Raw genomic sequence first — 11014 nt, forward strand, 5'->3', positions numbered from 1 at the left:
TCAAACGGCAGGGACCGTCTCTATCTGTGGCCGACTTGTTCGTCCCAAGCGCTTAGTACAGTGCTCTGCACATAGTAAGCGCTCAATAAATACTATTGAATGAATGAATGACAAGTGGCAGAGCTGGGATTCGAACTCATGAGCCCTGACTCCAAAGCCCATGCTCTTTCCACTGAGCCACGCTGCTTCAAGGCCCATTGGGCCACGTGTCATATTCTGCTCGCTCAAGGGCTTAGTACAGTGCCCTGCACACGGCGAGCACTCAAAATTGAATGAACGAACGATTCTCACTTCTTAAATTTTTAAAACCTCCTTTATTTTAGACTTGAGTGCATGAAAATTAGCACTTACTACTTCAGCGTTTAGCACATAAAATGGCCTTCATCTCTCTCCCCTTTGTGCGCAGAGGGAAGCACGAGACCCCGGAGAACAAGGGCAGTCTCATCTAGACGAATACGTAGTTTGGGTTTTTTAATAAGAAAGGTTCCTAATAGTCACTTTCTCCTGGTAACAGCATTTTCACCTTTACAGAACCAGAACCCATTCTTCAACCGCCATCCTATCAAGGTCTGGTTCGATCCAAGTTAAAGAATGGGACTGGAGGCACCTGATACATTTTGTTTCTCCCTCATCACCATTTAGGCTTCCCTTCAAGAGTGGCCTTCCAACTGTAAATGAAACAACAGGAACTAAAGTCATGAACTACAAACGAATCAGAATCCAAAGCCGCCCTATTCACTGGGCAAATGCCCTTTTCGCGTAACTCCTAAAACTTTTTGGGCAACTCTCTGGAATGGATACACACACAGTGTCCCGAAGCAGACATTGGAAATGGTGCCCTCTTCTCCCCCCTTTCCCTCTCCTCCTCCCCCTCTCCCGTCCCACCCCCTCGGCACCGTACTCGTCCTCTCAACTGTATATATCTTCATCACCCTATTTATTTCGTTTAATGAGATGTCCATCACCCTGATTCTATTTATTTGCCATCGTTTTTACGTTCTTCCCCTCGACTCTGTTTATCGCCATCGTTCTCGTCTGCCCGTCTCCCCCGAGTAGACCGTGCGCCCGTCAAAGGGCAGGGACTGTCTCTCTCTGTTGCCGATTTGTCCATTCCAAGTGCTTAGTCCAGTGCCCTGCACATAGTAAGCGCTCAATAAATACTACTGAATGAAGGAATGAATACTATGGCACTCCTGCCCCAAATCTGGAACCGCAGAGAAGAGGGGACGTTTGAGTCTTTTTTCCTAGAATTCACCCCAGATTCAGAAAGAGGACTCAAGCCTCCCTCAGTTCCTCTGTAACCCTGATCGCCACGCAAAAGGTGGGTTAAAGATGGACGTGTTGGTGAGGCAGGCTAACATTAATAATGCTGATATGGGTTAAGTGCTTACTAAACGACAACCGCTGTACTGAGCACCGAGGGCACGGTCTACGCAGGAGAGAGAACATGAGAAGCAGCGCGACGTAGCGGATGGAGCACGGGCCTGGGGGTCAGAAGGTCATGGGTTGTAATCCCGGCTCTGCCACTTGCCTCCTGTGGGACCTTGGGTGAGTCACTTCTCTTCTCTGTGCCTCAGTTACCTCATCTGCAAAACGGGGATTGAGACCGTGAGCCCCACAGGGGACGTCCACTCTTATTTATCGAGTGCTTACTGAGGTCAGAGCACGGTGCCAAGCGCTTGGGAGAGTACAATAAAACAATAATAATGTTGGTATCTGTTAAGCGCTTACTCTGTGCAGAGCACTGTTCTAAGCGCTGGGGGAGATACAGGGTCATCAGGTCGTGCCACGTGAGGCTCACAGTTAATCCCCATTTTCCAGATGAGGGAACTGAGGCCCAGAGAAGCGAAGCGACTCGCCCACAGTCACCCGGCTGACGGGTGGCGGAGCCGGGAGTCGAACCCATGACCTCTGACTCCGAAGCCCAGGCTCTTTCCACTGAGCCATTCCCTGCCCACAATGACCTAGATATGCGTTAATATGAATACATAAATGACGGATACGGACCTCAGTGCTGTGGGGCTGGGCGACGAACAATGGGAGCAACGCAGGGCGACGCAGAAGGGAATGGGAGAAGAGGAACGGAGGGCTCAGTCAGGGAAGGCCTCCTGGAGGAGACGGCCCTTCGATAAGGCTTTGAAGCAGAGGAGAGTAACGGATTTGAGGAGGGAGGGCGTTCCAGGCCAGAGGCAGGACGTGGGCCAGGGTTCGGTGGCGAGATAGACGAGTTGGAAGTACAGTGAGAAGGTTGGCATTAGAGGAACCAAGTGCGCGGGCTGGGTTGTAGTAGGAGAGTAAGAAAAAAAAAATTGGTGGTATTTGTTCAGCGCCTACTATGTGCAGAACACTGTTCTAAGCGCTGGGGGATACAAGGTGATCAGGTCGGCCCACGTGGGGCTCACAGTTGTTTTTTTAATCCCCATTTGACAGAGGAGGTAACTGAGGCACAGAGAAGTGAAACGACTGGCCCACAGTCACACAGCTGACAAGGGGCAGAGCCGGGATTCGAACCCATGACCCGCGACTCCCCAGCCCGCGCTCTTCCCACTGAGCCAAGCTGCTTCTGCTTCATGAGGAGCCAAGGGACAGGGACTGTGTCCAACCTGATTCGCTTGATTCCACCCCGGTGCTTAGTACGGTGCCTGGCCCGTGGTAAGCGCTTAACAAATATCACTATTATTATGTATTTAACCCACACTATACAGATGAGGAAACCGAGGCCCAGAGAAGTTAACTCACTCGCCCACGGTCACACACCGGACCGTGGCGGAGCCGGGATTGGACCCGAGATCTGTGATCTTTCCACTAGGCCGTACTCCTTCCCTAACAAACGCCAGGCCCCTTAATTAGGCTTTCAGAGGTGCTTCCTTTACAATATCCATAACGGATTTGAAACAAAGGAGATTTAACGATGGGAGAGGAGAAACAGGATACGCCAAAGGCGGGCTAGGGGTGAAGGTAACAGAGTGAGAAATGGCAACCGGAGTTTTGGACACTGAACTCACAATCTACCTTATTCCCATTTTACAGATGAGGAAACTGAAGCCCAAAGAGGCCGAGCTCCTTGACCGTAGCAGATTCGTGGCAGAGCTGGTATTTAAATCCAAGTCTCCTGCCTCCCGGTCGGGTCTTCTTAGAGACCCACCCGAGGACACGGAGAACTCTTCCCGGAGGGCCCGCGGACCTGCCCGAGGACCCCCAGATACCTCTCCCCCGAGCGGCCTCAGCCCCACCAGCTCATCAGCCATCACACCCCCTGCCTACCGTCCGCCCGCCCACAGATCACCGTGCGGCTGCCTCACAGCGTGGCTCGGAGCCCGGGCTTGGGAGTCAGAGGTCATGGGTTCGAATCCCGGCTCTGCCACTTGTCAGCTGGGTGACTGTGGGCCAGTCACTTCTCTGTGCCTCAGCTCCCTCATCTGGAAAATGGGGATTCATTGTGAGCCTCCCGTGGGACAACCCGATGACCCGGTATCTACCCCAGCGCTTAGAACAGTGCTCTGCCCCTAGTAAGCGCTTAACAAATACCAACATCATCATTATTATTATTATTAGCCCCAGGTGACCGGGGCCCGGATTTATACAGCTTTCCATATCAACGGCTGCCTGCCTTCACACTTATTCCGCCCCTGCTTTATTAATGTTATTATTATCATGGTATTCCTTAAACGCTTACTACGTGCTGGGCCCGGTACTCAGCACGGGTGGGTAAAAGTAAATTAGGTGGGACACAGTCCCTTTCCCACCTGGGGCTCACGCTGTCTCAATCTTCATTTTCATTCATTCAATAGTATTTATTGAGCGCTCGCTATGGGCAGAGCACTGTACTAAGCGCTTGGAATGGACAAATCGGTAACAGATAGAGACGGTCCCTGCCTTTTGACGGGCTCACAGTCGGGGGAGACGGACAGACAAGAACAGTGGCAATAATAACCGAGGCACACCGACTCAGCCGGTCTTCTCCGAATCACTGGCCTCTTGGTTCTCAAGGACCCAAGGACAATTCAACCACCTCCTCCGGGTCTCACCGGATAAAGTAGTTATTGCCGTCCTCTAGCTCAACTACAAGGCTTAAACTTCACTGGCCTCCCCTTCAATCCCTCCCCTCCAGTCAGCCCATCCTCCCCTCCCACCACATCTTGTCAGCTGTGTGACTGTGGGCAAGTCACTTCACTTCTTTGTGCCTCAGTGACCTCATCTGTAAAATGGGGATGAAGACTGTGAGCCTCACGTGGGACAACCTGATGCCCCTGTATCTCCTCCAGCACTTAGAACAGTGCTCGGCACACAGTAAGCACTTAAATACCAACATTATTATTATTATTATTATCTCCCCCACCCTCCAGGTCCCCACCTCCCGGTTCTTTAACCACCCTGATCCCTTTCTACATTCCTTCTCTCTTTCTCCATGCCCACGTTGATCCTTGGGGACTCGAATACCCACATAGATGTTCCTGGTGACCCTTCCACTGCCCGCCTTCCATCACCCCTCAGCTCCACTCACCTCCTCCTCCACCCCGCTTCGCCCACTCAACGACTTGGACACACCCTCGATCTCATCATCTCTAGCCACTGCACCATCTCTACCTTTGCCAACTCCGCAAACCCTCTTTTGGACCACAACCTCCTCACTTGCCTTATTAATAACAACAATAATAATGATGATGATATTTGTTAAGCACGTACTGGGGGCCAAGCACTGTTCTAAGCCCTGGGGGAAATACAAGGTAATCGGGTTGTCCCATGAGGGGCTCACAGTCTTAATCCCCAGTTTTACAGATGAGGTAACTGAGACACAGAGAAGTTAAGTGACTTGCCCAAGGTCACACAGCAGACAATTGGCAGAAATGGGATTAGAACCCACATCCTCTGACTCCCAAACCCAGGGTCTTTCCACTAAGCCACACTGCCTTCTCTCCCACACACCTCCTCCCCGTAAATCTGTATTCTTCTCCCACAAAGACCTCGGATTTTTTGACATCATCCAATTTTCTCAACTCTTCATAGAGTCAGCTTCCATACCGCAAGTACCTTCCCTCGATGCACAGATTGACCCTCTCAACATCACCCTCTCTAATGAGCTCAACTCACTCACTCCCCCATCCCTTTATCGATCTCGTACCCCTAACCCACGGCCCTGGATCCCCTCCGTGGTCTGCCTCCCACGGTTTTGCGCACGAGCCTCAGAGCACTGCTGGCGGAAATCTGAATGTCGGGCCGACTTAGTCCACTTCTAGCTTATCCATTGCGTGCTTTGACTCTACCCTCTGCTCTTCTCGGGCAGAAGTAATTCTCCGCTCTTATTGACTCCCGTGGACATCACCCTCACCAGTTGTTCCAAACATTTAATTCCCTCTGCAAACCCCCTATCCCCCTGCCTCCCCCATCCCTTGCCCCCCAGTGACCTGGCCACCTACTTCGTTAAGAAAATTGACACTATCAGGGGTGATCTCCCTAAAATCTCCCCTGCCCCTCCCAGTTTCCCCTCCCACTGTCGCCCCTCTTCAACTTTTCCATCTTTCCCAGCAGTATCTCTAGAGGAGATCTCCTGCCTCCCCTCAAAATCCGCCCCATCCATCCGGGCATCCGACCCCGTCCCTTTGCACCTTATCAAAACACTTGCTCTCTCCATTTTTCCCTCCTCAAATCCTTCCCTGACTAAGCCCTCCCTTCCCTCTTCTCTCACTCCCTTCTGCGTCGCCCCGACTTGCTCCCTCGGTTCTTCCCCCTTCCCAGCCCCACAGCACTTATGTCCATATCTCTCATTTTTTTTAATATTAATGTCTGACTCCCCCTCTAGACTGTAAGCTTGTTGTGGGCAGGGAATGTGTCTGTTTATTGTTGTACGGTACTCTCCCAGAGCTCAGTACAGTGCTCTGCACTCAGTAAGCGCTCAATAAATACGAGTGACTGAATGAATGAACAGGGATTAGAACCCAGATCCACTGACTGCCAGGCCTGGGCCCTTACCATTGGACCACGCTGCTTCTTGATGAGACTTGTTGCCACTGAAGATTTATGTCTAATTGAGGAGGGCTATTGTCATGACTGCATTTCCAAAATCATTAGTTGTCACAAATCATTTTCCTGGACAAAGACTTAGAGAATAACTTTCTTTATGGTATCGGTTTAGCATTTACTCTGTACCAGGCACTCTTCGAAGCACTGGGGGAGAGACAAGGTTAATCAAGTTGGACACAAGTCCACGTCCCACATGGGGTTCAGAGTCACAATCCCCATTTTGCAGATGAGGTAACTGAGGCACAGGGAAGGAAGTGACTTGCCCGAGGTCACACAGCAGACAGGTGGTGGAGCCGGGACTAGAACCCAGGTCCTTCTGACTCCCGGGCCTGTGCTCTACTCACTGCCGTGCTGCTCCTCGATAACTATGGAATAGTAGTGTCCTTTTTGAAATGTTGAGGTGGGCGCTGTAGCGATCCCACTAAAATTTAACAAACCATTCTTCTCTCACATTTGCAAGCATTTTTCAGGTTTTCGAGTAGGGGATCCAGCACCGCGAAGAACCCTACGGCAGAAGATCCAACTCCTCCTGCCAGAGAGGGTGATGAGGACCCAGGAGTTCCCCCCCCGCCCCCAGAGTGAAAGATATTAAATAAAGTTTCTATGTGACTTTCCTTATTTACTCTTGTATAAAATAATGTATTGGAACAACTGGAACAATACCATTAAAAATCCATTTTTAATTCAAACCCTTTAAAAAATCCGGCAAATCACGTTGAGTCTAAACTTGCATAGCATTTCCAGGTCTTCAGCCTGCTGGACAACTGAAATGAGTTATGTTCAGTCCCTCCCAGTTCTTTGCAGCTGTTCAGATAGCGTGCTAAAATAGGCAAGCATTAGTTATTTAAAGCAGCACGGCACCATACCGTCACCCGCTATAACACAGTTGATGTGTTCCCGACCAAGTGTGCGTAATGTGAAAATCATGCTTTAATATTCATTGTTAAAACAACGGTTCCAGGGCTTTATGGTTGGAAGAGAACACGACCACGGACATTTTTCTGAACAAATTCCTTATTGTCCTGTCCACCGTCAGTAGAAAGCTTTACATCCTTGTACCTGATTTATTATTTCAGAATAGTTGCAGAACACTGCCGGCACTACAAAGAAACAAATAATAATGGTATCTGTTAAGCACTTGCTATGCGTCAGGTACTTTACTAAGCTCTGGGATTAGCTACAAGTCGGACACAGCCCTTGTCCCACATATAGTCACAGTCCATTTTGCAGTTGAGGTAACTGAGGGGGAGAGAAGTTAAGTGACTTGCCTGAGGTCACACAAAAGGCGAGGAAGGGGCAGAGCTGGGGGATTAGAACCCAGGTCCTTCTGACTCCAGGGCCCGTGCTCTATCCACTAGGTCATGCTCGTACTGCGTAGTACAGTAGGGCTGAGGCAAGAAATCGGCAACCTTAGCTGCATCTTCCCTCGACCAACAGCACACTCACCTCCTCCAAGAGGCCTTCCCAGACTGAGCTTCCCCTTTTCCCTCTGCTCCCTCTGCTGCCTCTCTGCTCCCCCTCACCTCCTCTCAGCTAAGCCCCCTTTCCTCCCCTTTCCCTCTGCTCCTCCCTTTCTCCCTTCCCCTCCCCTCGGCACTGTGCTCTTCCGCTCATTTGTACATATTTTTATTACCCTATTTATTTTGTTAATGAGATGTACATCCCCTCGATTCTATTTATCGCTATTGTTTTTGCCTGTCTCCCCCAATTAGACTGTGAGCCCGTCATTGGGCAGGGACTGTCTCTATCTGTTGACGATTTATTCATTCCAAGCGCTTAGTACAGTGCTCTGCACATAGTAAGCGCTCAATATATACTATTGAATGAATTAATGAATGAATACGCACACGACCTACACCGAATCCATTTGCAACGATTTTTACTCCGAACAGACTGGTGTTGTGGAACGACGTTGCTTAAAACAGAACTTTCATCGTATCCGATCTAAATTGTGTAATCGATCATTAAATCGCATTTATTGAGAGCTTACTGCGTGCAGGGCACTGTACTAAGCGCTTGGGAGTGTACAACACAACAATTATAACAGACACATGCCCTGCCAGTAATGAAAACACAGAGCACAGATGATTGTACAGACGAATTCTGGAACTCCATCTCCCTCCACATATGCAAGACCACCACTCTCTCCACCCTCAAGGCCTTATGAAGGTCACGTCTCCTCCGAGAGACTTTCCCAGATTAAACCTTCTTTTCCGGATTCCTTCTCCCTTCCGCATCATCGACACACTTGGATCTTTACACTTTGCGCCTTTGGTAATCACCCCACTCTTCGCCCTCAGCACTTACGTGCTTATTTATAAATGATTTATTTATCTGAACGTCTGTCTCCCCCTCTACACCGTAAACTCACACGGGCAGGGAATGTGTCTACCCGCTCCGCTGTGCTGTACTCGACCGGGTGTTTAGTACAGTGCTCTGCACAGAATAAGCGCACCATAAATACCTTAAAAAATTAGAGCTCGCAACAATAACGGCTAATTCAACAAAGTGGAGCATATGTAGAATGACTCCGGTTGTGCACAAGTAAAAGTCTTTAATATTTTCCAGAGTAAAAGCACTTGGGAGCATAGCCAGATTTTGGAAAGAATCATTTCTGGGAATTTAGCAGCGTTGAAAGGAAGTAAAAATGTGTTTAAAATATTTCAATTTTTAAACTTTGGTGGTTGAGAGTCTTTGTAGCATTCCTTTAAGGTAACACCATATTGAAGTTTTGCTAGAAGTATAAAGTTTCTACAAATATTCAGCATCCAGCACCCTTATTCAAATACTAATATTGCAAATTTGAGTACAACAACTTTTTACACTTTAAATTAAGCTATTCATAAAATTAAAAATAAATTAAATAAACAGATTAACTATTAAAATGAATTAAAAACTAATTAAACACTTTAATAGTTTACACTTTAATCATTTTAAGTTTATTTTACCAATCATTATTAAATTATTCTAGTGTGTTCTTCAAATATGGAGTCAATGGATGTGAATTGCAATGTTCGTGGAAGCCTTAGTTAACTTATTATATTTGTTTCTCCATGAAAAATGAACCAAATCATCTGTTTGGATCAGCATCCTATGGACTGAGATTTAGATTAATTCAAGTAAAAATGCAAGTAATCTAATAAAAGTGAGTTTGGATTATCTCGTGAAGGGTTGTTCCCAATTTTATGGGGTCATCTGAGGGTTTTTGGAGGGGGTGGTTTGGTTTTCTGAGCTAGTCTTTTTGATAATCAGTCTGTTTGGACCAAGTATCATTCAGATAATCATTTTCTACTGAATTATATTTGTAACAATCCCACTCTCAGTGCCTGACTCATGCTTCTCATCCCACCCAGCCACTCCCTGTACACTAATAATAGTAGAGGGAAAGGAAAACAGCCTGGGTAAATCCTGAAAATAGAACTGTGTTGTTCTTTCAGTTTCAAGGTTACAAAGTCAAATGAACTGCGAACGTACACTCATCTGGGAAATGGCACCATGTAGATGAAAGAACCCGGGGCTAGCGATCAGGAGACCTGAATCCTGCTTTGGACTGTACTAATAACTGTTACTCAGTTACTCAGTCTGTTCCTCAGCTTCTTTGAGTATAAAGCCTTCCCTTTCCAACACCAGCATGATATTGTGAGGATGGGAGAGACTGCTTTAAGCTCTTTGGGAAAATGTTGCTAAATAAATAAAATATTGGTGAAACTGCACAAATGTTAAAGAAAATATTAATCTATGATCAAAGAAAAACATACAGTTTCAGGTCTACATATGTATAAATTATAAATTCTAAGTGATTTATTTATAGTAATGTCAGTCTCCCCCTCTAGACTCTAAATTCACTGTGGGTAGGGAACATATCTACCAACTTTTCTATTGTCCTCTCCCAAGCACTTAGTTCAGGGCTCTGCACACGGTCAGCGCTCAATAAATGCCATTGTTTGATTGAAACAAATCACCTTTACTGCGAAACACTCTTGTTGATGTAAACCTTTACAACACATTTCAATCTTAGATTTCAAAAACGATTGCGGGCGACCACTTTGCCAACGTCTTTTTTTTTAAATCCAACTTCCTTAAAGCATTCCTAAGAGGTAATGGTTAATTTGTTTCATCAAATACGAAAAGAAATGAAATTAGTCAGATCTCAAGTTCACTTGAAGTGAAACCACAAGTACGTAATCGATGTCACGAAAGGAGTTGAAGGAGTTTCTTTTTCTACCTGGGATGCTAAACTTGCTCCCGATTCTTTTCCTTGGAATCCAGTTTTTCATCTAATAAGATTTTCTCGTTCTTAGTGACGTAATCAAGTTATTTATTTTACAAGTATTTGTTCAGTGTCAACAAAATGTGCAGCGCAGAACTGAACTAAGCAAGCCCTTGAAGAACAGATTAATGACTAGAGATAGTTCCTGCTTACAAGGAACTTTAAAGGTAAGGGGCAGGAAAAGGAGCGATGGCAGTCAACATAAATATGTGTAGAATGTAGAAATAGAGCAATGCCGTTACTTGAGTCAAATCCATGGCCCATCCAGGTCACTGTCTAAGACAGTGGCAGTAGAATGATAGAACTTGTGGACAATATCTGTGGCATTTAAGTGTGACCAGATCACTGAATTGTCGGGAGAAGTAGATGACATGGATGGGGCCAAGGGTAAGTAGTAGAAGGCTGTATCCCGGGTAGCTACGGAGCAAAAAGGAGCAGAGAGTGCGGCTGCCTCTTCCCACCTCTTTTCGTCTCGTCCCTTCTCCTTCTTTTCCCTGGTTCCTTTCCTCCCAATTTCCCCCTCCTCCCTTCACAGTTGGACCCATTCCCGGTACTCCAAAGAGACCAGAGGAGCAAGCAGAGATGGGCAAGACAAGGGAAGGGTGGGTTTCCAGGGACTGGGTCAAGGATGAGATTTCTGGGTGGATCCAGGGGCCTAACACACCCCTCGGCCGGGGGTAGGGAGGGAAGAATGGCACTCTGGACGGGGCTGGGCTCTCTTCC

This window comes from Ornithorhynchus anatinus, chromosome 7 (genome assembly GCF_004115215.2).
Source record: "Ornithorhynchus anatinus isolate Pmale09 chromosome 7, mOrnAna1.pri.v4, whole genome shotgun sequence".
In the NCBI taxonomy this organism is placed as follows: Eukaryota; Metazoa; Chordata; class Mammalia; order Monotremata; family Ornithorhynchidae; genus Ornithorhynchus; species Ornithorhynchus anatinus.